The sequence below is a fragment of the Neofelis nebulosa genome, chromosome X, assembly GCF_028018385.1.
Source record: "Neofelis nebulosa isolate mNeoNeb1 chromosome X, mNeoNeb1.pri, whole genome shotgun sequence".
NCBI lineage: Eukaryota > Metazoa > Chordata > Mammalia > Carnivora > Felidae > Neofelis > Neofelis nebulosa.
Window position 1 is genome coordinate 109,481,881 of NC_080800.1, and position 12,703 is coordinate 109,494,583.

Genomic DNA, 12,703 nt, shown 5'->3' on the forward strand with positions numbered 1-12,703 from the left:
ATGTAATAACACATTTGTGTCCAAAAACAAGTTATACAGCCTGTACACTTTCTTGGGAGAAGTGCTTCTTCACATGGAATGTCTGGAGGCTTTAGAAGTGAGTTAATAGAAACTTTGAATTGCAGGACTAGGAGCAGAGCCTTTGCATCATCATTTGGGAAGCAATATAAGACACTTCTCGTGGGTTCCCGGTGTGGCTAAGCCCCCCTTCCCCGGTTCTGTGAGTTGTTAAGACCGCTGGAGAAGCTAACATTATGGGAAACAAAAGTGATGTACTTGGTGAGCTTGACAAAAGCTCTGTTAAACAAGACACCCCCGTTAGCTGACTTACCATCCAAGGCCCGATGTGCTCGTCTTCCATTCCAGTGGCAAGAAAGAGGCAATCTAGAGTGTTCTGACCTACCCCATGACTTAGCTTCCTTACACAGTTAAGGGAGGCTAGGACCTCTTCCACTGAACTCAGCCTCATGAACAAAAAACAACACGACTTTGGGTGAAAAATTAAAAGAAAAGCAACCAACAAAAAGGAAACATAAAGCTGTATGTTGATTCTTAGTACTAGAAAATTCTAAAGTCAAACAGGTAGCACATTCCCAAACCATCATTTTCTATTCTGCTGCACTAATAGAAATCCTCAAATACTAGAAGTATGTACAGAATTGATTTATCTGGGGACTGGACCAAATTTACCATCAATCAGGGGGACTATTAACTCTTGAGATTAAAAAAAAAATTTCTACATAAATTTCCCAACTGCCTATGAAAGTTTGCCTGGTGACCGCACTGAGAAGACTTTTGGGAGTTCATTGCCTTACCTGGGAATCCAGATTGCCAGAGATGGAATATTCAATGGTAATCCAGGAAGATGTTACAGGTGCATCAATCAAAAGGGAGGGCAGTCATCAGAAGTGAATCAAAGGCCATGGAAGGAATATGTAAAAAAAGAAAAAAGGGAAAACATACTGATTAGAAAAAGTGAATTAACTTTATGAACCCATTTTACATTCACACACACACACACACACACACACACACACTTTGGGAAGGTTCTCAAATGGAATCTTTTAAAAGGAGTCTTTAATCAAAGGAAAAGTAATGGTACAACGTGACAGAGGTGCTAAATATCACTATAGTGGCAATCATATTACAATACATATAAATGCATTAAATTAACACATTGTACACATCGAATTTATACAATGCTGTATGTCAAATACATTTAATATAAAAATCATCCCACCAAACGTTTAATATTTACTATGTGATAGGCATTATTGCTAGGTATTGAGGACACAGCAGTGAATAGAACAGACACAAATCCCTGCCTTCGTGTAATTTACAACCTCGTGGAAGATTTTTTTGAGCCAAGTTCTTGGAGAAGACTTCCACAGAAATATACTGTGTGTTATTAGTCCTAGAAAAGAAGTTTTCCTCGTTTTATTTATGTCTTGATTTATGTATTGAGAACATATCCAATGGCATTGGATTCAACAACTGTACTAGAAAGAATTGCCTTTTTGATTGGAGAAGACGTTGTTTGCATTCACGAATTCTCCTTGTGCGAAGCGCCATCAAAAGGCTGTGAGACAGACTTCATTTCGGCTGGGCCATTTGCTGTCCACAGAACCCCACGTGCATGCGCTTTGCAATGCTGTAAAAACAAGAAGTGCCTCAATGGCAGCTTTGTAATATTGCAGTGTCATAGAGCTCTTGTCACTGGATGCTCTAGTGTTCTGTAACAGCTAGCACTGGTGACACTCTGAGATCACACTCCTCACCCCTCAGCAAGTCCCGTCCTGGGAAAGCAGCAACAGTTGGCGGATAAAAGGAGCTGTGGTCTTTATGCCCGAGACCCAGACACTGGATGGAGAAGCATCTAGAGTAACCATCCTCTGGGCTGGGGTTTGAGAAGATGTGACTAAATCTTCCTCAAGTGACAGCTACTGAGTAAATGTCAAATTAGCAGGGAAAGAAGAGGCGAAAATGAAGGTAATACACGGATATCATTGGAAAGATGGGGCAGGCTTGGGGGCCCCAAAACTCCAGACGGTGATTCATGCTAACCAGAAACCTCCCATGATAACACCTACTCCCCGGGATTTATATTCTCAGGGCAGTTGCTTCGGGCCTCAGAAACACACACACATACAAAAAGCTGCTATCGAATCACTTTGATATTAAGGATCCAAATTAAGACCTAGAAAAGTTGCACTGATGTAAATATGGGAGAGCCCTTGCCTGAAAGTCAGGATCCCTGGTTTCTAAATCCTGGTTTTACCAATGACTCATTTGATCTTGGGCAAATACTCCTATAATTCTCTAGGAGTTTGGCCTTTTGCGTTGGGGCCAAGTTAGTTAAGAGTACAGCAATCTCTAGTCACTTTCTCAGTACAACACGCCATTAGGAGTTCAGAGAGCCCAGAGCCCAATATTCTGAGCTTATTCTGAGCCCAATATTCTGTGTCAATGAGAATATAGCCCAAACAATAATAGCCGAGCTCAAATGCAGCTGATCCTCTTTCTTTCCGGGGAAACTGCTTTGTTTATTTGAAATACACAACGGCTGGTTCTTTAGGATGGAAAAGTTATGCAAGGAAACTTAAATGGAAATCTAACCGATGCACAATCGATGCCCCCCATCCCGCCCCCCACCCCCCCCCCACCCCCCCCACCATTTCTCTTTCTCCTCATGCAGCTTCTTCATCGGCCGGGAGCCTGGGCTGTTGGTGATTACTGTCAATCAGCAGAAAGATCCACACGTTCCCAGATAAAGGCCGCAAAGATGCTCAGATTTCTCAAAGGATGGTTTTAAAAAACCCATACCAACATCGCTCTGGTCTGATTTCAGATCTGCGGTGGATAATACGCCCCGTGGGAACCAATTACCTATCATTACTCCAGAGCTGCCAAGCAAACGGCCCATTCGGCCTCTCTGGTTTCTAACACCGGATTGGTTTCCTCACCCTCTTGCCAACTTCCACGCCCCCAGTTGGAGTTGTGGTGCCCCTGACTTCCCACCTTGTTCCCACTTAGGATGCCCCTCCAACTTCATCCTGGTCTGATCTGGCATACCATCGCTCAATTACCCACCACCTCCTTTTGTGCCTCAGGCCACTTCGTCATGTAGTCTTTGAAGGCCAAATTCAGTATCTCCTAGTGAAAAAAGCTTATTCTGCATGCTAAATCGGGTCCCCTAAATGCACAGGGGTCCCATGCCCAGAAAGTCCCAGGCGAAGAATTCCTGCTCAAACTGGTGGGGGGAAATGGAGAAGCCAGAGGAAAGGCCTGAATGCTTCTTAAGGCCCTAGGCAAAAGCTCCCCGTCTTCTTTATTGGTCTTAAAATGCTTGGCGTCAGCCTTCTGCTCACGCACAAGCCTGAGAGGTAGTGTGGGGCCATGGAATAAACCCAGGCGTCTAGTTCTGGTTCTAGTCTGGGCTCTTTCATTTACTACCTGCATGACTCTGCCAAGGTGCCTTAAGCTCTCAGCCTTGACTTCTTCATCTACAAAATGGGGACAAGTATAGTGCCCACGCCAGTAATGACATTCAGCATACTGAACACACGACATGGCTTGGGCACTGGCCAATCAGAGCAGAAAGCACCTAAAAGCAACTTGTGTAGAAAGGCCAATGTGTGTGTCACAGGGCTACTCTGAGGACTAGAGGAGACCATATGTACGGACACACTACAGCAGAACACCAGGTCCAGAGACAGGACTCACTCACTCTTTATGCACGATTATTTTTATCCAGGGAAGAGACGAGTAAATAAATTGTCCAGAAGTATAGTGAGTTTATGGCAGGCCGCGGTCAGGGATTGCAGTCCCCTGTCACTAAACCATCTTGTTACCTTGGGAACAGAAATGGCGTTTCAAAGCCAGTGCTCAAAGACACCGCATTTATTGACACGGGGGAGGAGTGTTCCCCAACACCCATGTTCCACTGTTTGGCTACTCTGCATTCCTCCTTGTTCCATGCCCAGCCTGCCAGAAGCTGTACGTATTCCACGAGAGGGAGCTCCTCATGGTCTGCCAGAGGGTACTGGCATCCAGAACACCCTTTCCAACTTTTATTGTTAGGGGTATTCGTTCTGCCCTTGAAAGTCAGCCTTTGGCACAACCAGGAGGTTTCCTGAGTTTGTCTTGACTGCTCCTTCCACAGCGTCCCCTTCCCCCAAGATACTAAACCTGGCTTCCAGACCCATCTTCCTGGCCTATTTTCTCTGCCAGTTGACAAGGGATTCAATCCCGCCCTTGCCTTTGGGCAACAGTATTAAGAATACTGGGTCGGGGCGCCTGGGTGGCTCAGTCGGTTAAGCGGCCGACTTCAGCTCAGGTCATGATCTCGCGGTCCGTGAAGGCTGTGAGTTCGAGCCCCGCGTCGGGCTCTGTGCTGACGGCTCAGAGCCCGGAGCCTGTTTCAGATTCTGTGTCTCCCTCTCTCTAACCCTCCCCTGTTCATGCTCTGTCTCTCTCTGTCTCAAAAATAAATAAATGTCTAAAAAAATAATAAAAAATAAAAATAAAAATAAATAAATAAATAAAAAATAAAAAAAAAGAATACTGGGTCTTCTAGACCCACAGAAATGACCTTCTGATGGTTCAGTCTCCAGTCTTATGACATTTAGAGAGGACACATTTTTGATAAGGATTTGTCCCTTCCATTTATACCACCGAAATACAATATATATATAATATATGACACAGAGCTATTCTAGCTATGTCAAAAACTCTTTGGTTAATAGCTGCTGATTTCTTATTCCCTGGAGTCGGTGTGTGTAGGGAAAGATGCACACAGCACAAGGTTAGAAAGATGCCTGGACTAAACGTCAAAAGACTGAGGTCCCCAAGACAACTCTGCTGTGTGACCCTGGGCGAGCCCATCCTCCCGTGGGGCAGATGGCTCTCGGTTTCCCTCTCTACACAGTGAAGGTGTTGGATTGGGTGTGTTCCCAAAGGCTCCTTGTTCATTATAACATTTTAAGACTTTATAAGGAATTTGACTCAGTTGGGAACATTTCCCCGAAGTAGAGCCTGGGTTCTTACAAACGGAGGCCTAGGAAGAAATACTCTTGAGTTGCTCTGAGAAATTCTGGGACCAAAGGCAGAGTGGACGAGTTTGTCTTCAGTGGCCCTTCCTCCCATTAGATCGCCAGACCTACCCCTGGCTTCTCAGGAAACTGCATGAGGCAGGCCAGAGAGATTCTGGTCAGTGCCCAGTGTGGAAGACGTGAGTCACCTAATTAGGGTGTAATAAGCCAATTTGGGGGGACAGCTAGAGACAGCTTAAATGTGGTAACTCTCTGAGGTTATATTTGGACTGGGCACTAAACCTAAAAAAAAAAAAAAAGTAACTAACATGCATATATCAGCCCCTTGGGCTGGCAAATCCTTCGAGTATAAATCACCTTCTATCCCAAGGTTAGATTTAGATCTCAAGTGGCTGATAAACAAATGAAATTGAAACTTCTTTTCTGCAATCATCAACCAGAGACACCGAGTCACTGAGAGATGTTTTTTGGTGATCTTTAGGGACCATTAGTGTTGCTGGGGAAGGGACTCATCACAGATCACAGAACACAGCTGTGGCAGAGCTAAGACCAGGACCCAAGTCTATGGGTCCTTTCCCCAGGTGGGGGGACACACACTACCCACCCCGCCTCCATCCGAGAACTGCCTGGGGGCAGCCGGCAAACAGGCGCCTGCCCCTGGAGACACAACCACACAACCCTGGGCACATCTCAAAGAGCAATGGCTGCAAAAAAATGGGAAAACAGCCATAAAACCCCTCAAGGATGTTAACTTCTTGTTCAGTAGCTGCTCAATTGTAAACACATTTTCCTAAGCTTCTCTCTCACGTTCTGTTTTCTGCCTAAACAGGCTTCTACCACATCACGTGGCAACAGTCGGGGATCCTTATGTTCTCCCCGTTTGAGAAATAATGCCTAATACCTGAGTCTTGTATTGCCAAAAACACCGACCACATTGGGGAAACAAAGTGGATCTGATGAGGAAGACTGCTCCACAATGCTTTTCAAATAGTGTTTTCTCATCTGTTGGCGAGCCAGTCAATTTTCTGTTAGGACGTCTTCTCTAAACTGTCTGTTGTCTGCAGTTAGTTACTGGGCCGGCCCCCTCACATCACCCCCACCTCCGCCCACCGGTTTGTAGTAAAATTCTCCCATTTTGGCATCATAAGAGTGCCCTCTAGTGCTGATCTAATTAAGAATGTGGAGACCGAGGGATTCCTGTTTTGGCGAGAAATGGGTGTAACTCTGGTTTGTCCTTGGCTATGTCTCGATATATTCTTTCTGAAAGAATCTTTAAAGCACCTACTTGACAATTTCGTCTTTCAAAAAGCAGTGAAAGGGGTATTTTGCCACCGTGCAAACAAAGCAAAATAAAACAAAAAAATAAAAACAAAAACAAAAAAAGGAGGGCCATCAAAGAAAATCTGGCTTCTTCTTCCCCCTGCAAAGCATTCCTACTCATGATGTGGGGGCACTGGGTGAATTATAGACTAAGGCACAGAGACACAGGCCGACTCCATCAACTCAAAGTTGATGGCGATTTTCGACTACCTTTTAGAGTTCCTCAGAGGCAAACACCTGCATTTGTATGGAAGGTTCCAGGCACGCATTTTCCTCAATTTGGTCATATATATACTTCTTCCTTGAAGGAAAGACGGACCTTGTGCATCCACTCTCGAAAGAGTTCCTTGTCGAGATTTCGGGGGCATAACAGAGCTTGCTTTCTGTTAATAAGGGCCTGAAAAAGTCTCACTTATAATATAAATATAAATGTGTGTGTGTTGCTTATTTTCTCTCATTCTGTTTCCATATTTTAGAGTTTGGGGTCTAGAAGGTCCACAACGAATGCTATTTCAGCGCTGGCTCAACTCAGCCGGGAGGATTTCCAGTATCCCCCTTACGTTAAGCTCCATTAGGGGCTGCTGTTCCGTTGCACCCCCACGTATCTTACGCCGACACAGAACAAGCAGGGTGAGCTGCGAATGCGAGATGTAACTGCTGTGCTCGCATTTTAACAAGTTTGAAACACACAGCACGAAAAAGTCCCTACCACGTACTGACCTAGCCAGTCCTAAACTAAACGTCGAGATCATTCTCAGGAAATACTCAGCCAAGTCACTGACAGGATCAGACAGTACAGACACACAGAATGGTATATTCTGGACCATTCTGGACCAACATGCCAGCCACTCTAGGCAAGGGGCTTCCGTGTCTGCTGAAGTCAAAGTATGGCAGGAGCCACTGGATTTGGTCAGAAACTTCCATCAAGCCAGCCCCAGTGAAGTGGCAGGTCCGTGAAGGGGTGATGTGATGGAGTGGAGGGCACGCGGGCTCGGGAGCCGACAGAACCGTTTCAATCCCAGCTCCTCCACTGTCCTTCGATCGCTTCAAACCTGCAGGCTCATTTTTCTCAACAAAACTGTGATCTCCTTGTGATCTCCAGTAATACCTAAGAGAGGACCCAAACCAGGGGCTCAATGAAACCTGCCGAATGTAACGTAACCCACAATTTTGGCGAAAAGTGCCCCCCTCGTTATCCAGATGCTCCTAAAGATCTAGGTGTCTGGGATCAAGCAAATGAAACATCTGTGCAATGGACTTCATTGTTGAAAACGTGCACCAAGTAGGCGAAGTCAGTCAGAGAAAGACAAACACCATATGATTTCACCCATAGGTGGAATTTAAGAAACAAAACAAATGAGCTAAGGGGAAAAGGAGAAAGAGAGAGAGAGAGAGAGAGAGAGAGAGAGAAACAGACTCTTAACTACAGAGAACCAAATGATGGTTACAAGAGGGGAGGCGTGTAGGGGAATGGGTGAAATAAGTGACAGAGATTAAGGAGTGTATTTGTTGTGATGAGCACGGAGTGTCGTATCGAAGGGCTGAATCGCTATACTGTACACGTGAAACGAATAGAACACCGTATGTTAGCTAACTGAAATGAAAATGAAAAATGAAAGTAAGCACAGCTTTTAACCCGCTGTTAATGGATACGTTGCTTTTTGAAAACTTGTGAGCCACTCAACATTTTCGTGGGCTTTGGACGTGTTTCAAGGTGACGGTGTAGAACCACGCTTAGGGCAAACCCTTTGTTTTCAAGAGGAAACAGATCTCCCGTGATTGCAGGATTCTTAGTTTGATGTCTTACCCGCAGTTTCAAAAACCAGGTGCCAGAAAGACCCTGTGCGCTTCTGCCCCAAAGAATACGAGATACAGACAAGTTTGCCAAATCATCGGGACGGGTACCAAGGGGCTCTTTTCTAAATTATTGGAAATTATTCCTCAGTGGCCAACGATAACAATCATGCTATTAGCTAACATTTAATGAGTGCTTACTATATGCCAGACACCATGCACTTTGCAGGAATTATCTCATTTTATCCTGAACAAAAGTCTGCACTCACTGCAGAGATACTGGAGCCTCAGAGGGGCTCGCACAGCTAGCAACTCAAATCCAGAGTTGTAGGACGCCAGCACCCCAGCTCATTAGCTACTAAAATGTACTTGGCATCCTTCTCATTTTACAGGTGATTCAGGTGAGGCCCAGGGAATAATTTGCTCAGGGTCGCACGGCTAGTAAGTGAGGGCGCTGAGGTGGGAATATCCAACATGCCCTACCCCTGTACCTTGTGCCCTCCCCCATGCGCTGTGTGCTACGCCTCCTCCAGACACTGATGAGGGAAGAGCGACCGCATCCAAGCTCTCTGTGCCAACAGCGCTTGCGCTGTGAGCCAGCTGCACAAGTTACTGGGCAGGCCTGGAAACTGCCCTGAAGTGATTCCTTGCGCGCCTCTCTTTAAGCTTCTCATGGGACCGTTTTTCATTTTGAATTCCAGGATAAACTTGCAGGCTATGACTGCCAAGCACTTGAATACACAAGGAAGAGAGGTAATAGCTCATTTGAAGATGAAACCCCGGTGTAAATCTTCACCATGGCCGTGCTGCTCCCCTACGACATAAATCAGGTAGCAGTGGGTGGGCTAGGGGCCCGCAGGGAAAAGGAAGTTGGCAAACAGATCAGGCTTCTCTCTCTAGAGCAGAAGTGAGGGCTGTTTCTTGCTCTTATACCTGTATTTTTTTATCTATAGGATGTGTGATTGAATTAAATGGAGACAGAATCCAGAAAGTCCATGATAACCAAGGGGGGAAATAAAAACAGGAAGAAGCTATACTACGTGCCTCATTCCAAGCAGGCTCACGTAATTACGGTAGTAAGAGGAGAATTGTTGCCTTGGGAGAGAACTGTGTTCGCTGAACGATGGAGTCCATCCTCAAGCATGGTGGGCCAGGCCGCTCAACAATTTGACCTTGACATAGCTTAAAAGCCTGTCAGAGCTGGAAGGTACCCTTAGAGAACATCAAACCCAACCTCTGCATTTTATAGGCCCTGAGAGACAAGGGACTTACCCAAGGTCGCACGGTTCACGCCACCATGGCTATGCTGCTCCCCTAGGACATCAAGCAGGTGGCAAGGGGTGGGCTAGAGGGATGGGAGTAAACAGGCCAGTTGGGAACCGGCAGCAGGAGATCCAGGCATGAGGACTGGGCTTTGTTGTTTAATGAGAACAACAGTTTTGTGAGATGATCTTTCCTATCTTCTTGTACAGGTGAGGAAACTGAGCCTCAGAGACAGGAAGCCACTTGCCACGGGTCCTGCAGTTAGACAATGGGACTTGGTTGATCTGAATCCAAAGCCTATGTGCTTTTCACCTCAACTATGTTTTGGCCCCCTCCTTTCTCTGTTGGCCACATGCCAAAGAGAAAGGGGGTCCCTCCAACTTCCAAGTGAGTCGTCATGTGCTCATTTTTTTGCCATTGTAAGTCAAATCGGGTGAGCGCACATCTGCAAACCCACGTCCAACAAAATTTTGTCCAGCACCTGGTTCTTGGCTTCCCAGGAGCACCTTTAGACTGTCCTTGGCCTTGGAACCTGAGGCACACAGGGAGCCATCAGAATAGCCTATCAATTTCCTCATAACCGCAGACAGCTTTGTAACTGCTACACACACACACACACACACACACACGAACTGGTGGTGCCACCTCAGGCTGCTGAGGCTCCCTGCCCGGGATCTAAAGAGCCACTGACCATGGCATCCAAGCTGTCAGTTAAGTGGGATGATGCTGTAGGAGTTTCTTGGTGCCTAAAGGCAAGGGGGACAGTGAAGTCTGTACGTGGCACGAGGCATTTCACATCTCCACACACAACTCCCCTCAGCCCCACTGTGGGAGCCCTGTAGCAGCATATTGATGTCTCTTCCTTCAAGTAGGCTGATCGGCACTGAAGTAGTAAGGCTAGTCCCCAGGAGTAGGAGGAAGAATCTGGAACTGCTTGTTTGAAGCTGGGCTTGCTGAATTGCTAATTGTCCAAATGGCACATCAATTAGGCTGCTTGCTCATTCCTCCTGATCAAAATGGGGGTGGGGAGGCGGGCAGTGTCTATCCTATAGGCAGTGGAGAAATCACCAGGCAGCCAGGTTTGTGTAAACTGAATCCTGGTTTCCCGCTGACAGACGTTCTGATCAATCTCTAACTCCCAACAGTTGGTGGTTGCCCTTCACACTCTGGCTTTTGGCTACTCTGCCCTCAGCCCCTCATCAGGTACGTAATGATCTGGAAACCCACATGAGTTGCTGCTGTAAGGGAAGCCCAATGTAAAAGAATCTTTCTCTGGAGAAGCCCTCTGAATATATCAGGAAAGTTATTTCAGATCTCAGATAGAGATTTCTCCCCAAACAAGAGCACATCTGTCTTCAATTTGAATTTTATTCTTCACTCCTCCAACATATATCTCAATTTTTAACAGCTTTGTTGAGATGCAATTCACATACCACACAACCTACTTAAAGTGCACAAATCAGTGGTTGTTAGTAGAGTCACAGATCTGTACTGTCATCACCACAATTTTAGAACATTTTCATCACCTGGAAACGAAAGCCGGTATCCTTTGGCTGTCACCGCCATATATCCCTATCCCTTCCAGGCCCTGCCCATCACTGATCTACTTTATCTCTACGGATTTTCCCATTTTGGACCTTTCAAGTAAATGAAATCATTTCACACGTTGTCTTTTATGTTGGTCTCTTTGACTTAGCGTCACGTTTTCTAGGTTCCTCCATGTTGTAGCATACGTCAGTACTGCATTCCTTCTCATGGCCAAAGAGTATTCCATTGCATGGATATCCAAAGTTCAAAAACAAAACAAAACAAAACAAATAAGGTGCCTCTAAACAATTTCATCCCCACCCACTGGACAAGTCTACAGACCTGTCCTGAGCACCTGCTATGGTGGGTCTATAGCATCACTGGGGTACATGGAGAGGAATAAGAAGATGAAGCAAACACATCCAATTGGTCCATCAACAAACATCTACTGAATGTCTCTGGTGTGCCAAGAAGGTGCTAAGGCACTTGGAATACAAGGACGAGCAAGACATGGTCCCTGCCTTCTATGAGCAAACAGCGGGGACAGCCGTGTGGAAGACCATGCATCAGACACAGCAGCTCCACAGGACTCATAAGTTACAGTAAGCCCATTTGCCACTCGGGAGGAGTTCACAGCCCAGGATTGGGTTCCTGATCCCACAAACGTTCAGGAGCGAAAGCCAGCCCAAGAGACGGCAGCAGCCAGGGGTCCAGGTGGGGTTTTTTTGTTTGTTTTGCATTTTTTTATTGGCATGAAATTCACATGACATAAAATTAACCGTTTTAAAGTATGCAAGTCAGTGGAAATTGGTACAGTCACACGTTCTGCAACCACCACCTGTATGTAGTTCCAAAACACTTTCATCACCTTAAAAGGAAACCCATACCCATTAAGTGGTCACACTTTCTTCCCCACTTCCCTCAGCTCTGGCAACCACCAACCTGCTTTTTGTCTCTCTGGGTTGGCCTATGTGGATAATTCATATGAGTGGAATCACACCATACACGGCACTTTTAGTCTGGCTTTTTCACCTACACAACGTTCTGGAGGTCCATCCCTATTGTACCATACGCCAATACTTCAAACCTTTTTATGGCTGAACAATAGCCCATTGTGTGAAGACATCACATTTTGTCCATCCGTTCATCGGCTGATGAGTATCTGCGTTGAGTCTACTTTTTCATTATCATGATTAATGTTGCTATGAACATTCATTTACAAGTGTTTGTGTGCACATATGTTTTCATTTCTCTTAGGTATGTGTATATATACGCCGAAGAGGGGAACTGCTGGATCATCTAGTAACTATATGCTTAACTTTTTGAGGGACTGCCAAAAACGTTTTCCATAGCAGCTGCACCATTTTACGTTCCCACCGGCAAATGACAAGGGTTCCAATTTCGCCCAGAGATTCAGTTTTATTTCTTATTCCGGAGTTGAGTTCCATTAAACCGGAGACACCCAATTAGCCCAAATGATTGACCCTAATGTTGGGCATTTGGGGCTGGGCCTCTTAATTAACGCTTAGGCTGGTGGGAGAAACAAAGCAAATGAGGACGGAGGGAACCACAACCCCCCACCCCCAGCTCTGGGAGTACCCCTGCGCGCGCTCACAGCCTAAAGGGAAAGTGGGCAGGTTGGCAGGATGGCTGTGGAACTGTCTTCTGACCCACATCAGTGGGACTTACAGCATCTTGCCCAGCAGAGAAGTGGGTGGAGAACATTCTCAGCTATAAGCCAAGCCCTG

General features: G+C 46.0%; 1 protein-coding gene across 2 annotated transcripts in view; it reads right to left on the reverse strand.

Annotated features, from left to right (window-relative positions):
- Positions 1-12,703, reverse strand: part of HS6ST2 (heparan sulfate 6-O-sulfotransferase 2) — a 289,752-nt gene that overhangs the window by 81,166 nt on the left and 195,883 nt on the right. The window lies entirely within an intron of this gene.